Genomic DNA, 1391 nt, shown 5'->3' with positions numbered 1-1391 from the left:
CTTTAATTGTTTATTTTAATTCAAGTATTATTTTAATTTTGAAAAAGTACCAAAAATATTTTATTTGTTTCTTGACTTCTAAGTTTCATTTTGCTTCTGTTTACTATGGTTTGACCTTGATCCCTTTCATCTTTGGTCAATGCACTTTGCTTATTTCATTTGAAATTTCAATTCATGTATATTCTTATTCATCTTCTTCTTCATCTTTTTCTTTTTGATCAATGAGTTAAAGATTGGTGGTTAGCCTTGACATATGGGAGGCTTAACCTTCCTTGATTCAAATCTAATTCATCTTGATCATAGATCAAGTGAATGACTTTACATTAAGGATAGGTTGCTTTTTGATCAAGCAAAAAACCTAAATCAATACAAGATCATTCTTCTTTTCTTTTGACATGGCAAGTTGTAGGAGCTTGGCTTACTAGTCAAGGTCTTTAACTTGTATTTGTTGCCTATATTTTATTGACCAGCCTCAGGTAGGTGTGACTACTACATTAGTCAACTTACGATTGCTTAACATAGCGCTAAATTGCCTTATGGCACACTAACACTAATTATTGACCATTAACTTTTAATTCAAGTCATTTAATTCTTGCAATTTATTTTAATGCAATTTAATATCTTGTACATATTATTCATTTGCTTTTACCCTTTGCTCACTTGAGCTCATGTTTATGTTAATGTAATTTGTCTTTGCTTGTGTTTTGTTTTGATTGTTGTGAACCAAATTCAAATGGACAAAGGACTTAGACTTTAGGACATTCCCTAAGCTAATGGAGTTTGAAGAGCAACTAGGACTCCTGCCTTTAGAGTGCTTAAAATGTCAAAGAGCAACTAGGCCTCATGCCTTTAGAATGCTTAAAGCTTGAAGATGAACATTGAAAGGACCAAATTCTAAACTCCCTCTTGTCCATTCTTTATTTGTTTTGTGGAACTTTTTGATTTGTGTGTTCTTGTGCAAGGGATCCCAAACATATGAGCCAAGTAGAAGAACCATTGTCATGAGCATCCAAAGTGAGAGATACAAAAGCCATTGAAAGATTCCTAGGAGCTTGATTTGTGTGCTTGATTGCTTGAGTTATTTTCTATTTGCTTGCTAATTCCAAAGGATGGGAGCTACTTGGATCATCACTGTGATCTCAAGAAGGGAACTCCATTTGTGGTTTTATTCTTCTTCCTTCATCTTTGTATGTTTAGGACTTAGCCATTCTTCTTCTTCCCTCCACTCTAACCCAAGCCAAAACTTTTGTGCAAACATTAATATTTGTTTTCAAAATTAGAAACCTAAGCATTATGCTTTTGATTTCCCAAACTTCTTTTCATAACACTTATTTTGAATTGAATTCTAAGTCAACTTTGACCTTTTTTGTAAATACTTTTCATGTGGTAAA

This window comes from Lathyrus oleraceus, unplaced genomic scaffold (genome assembly GCF_024323335.1).
Source record: "Lathyrus oleraceus cultivar Zhongwan6 unplaced genomic scaffold, CAAS_Psat_ZW6_1.0 chrUn0357, whole genome shotgun sequence".
In the NCBI taxonomy this organism is placed as follows: Eukaryota; Viridiplantae; Streptophyta; class Magnoliopsida; order Fabales; family Fabaceae; genus Lathyrus; species Lathyrus oleraceus.
This window is presented reverse-complemented; position numbering follows the sequence as displayed.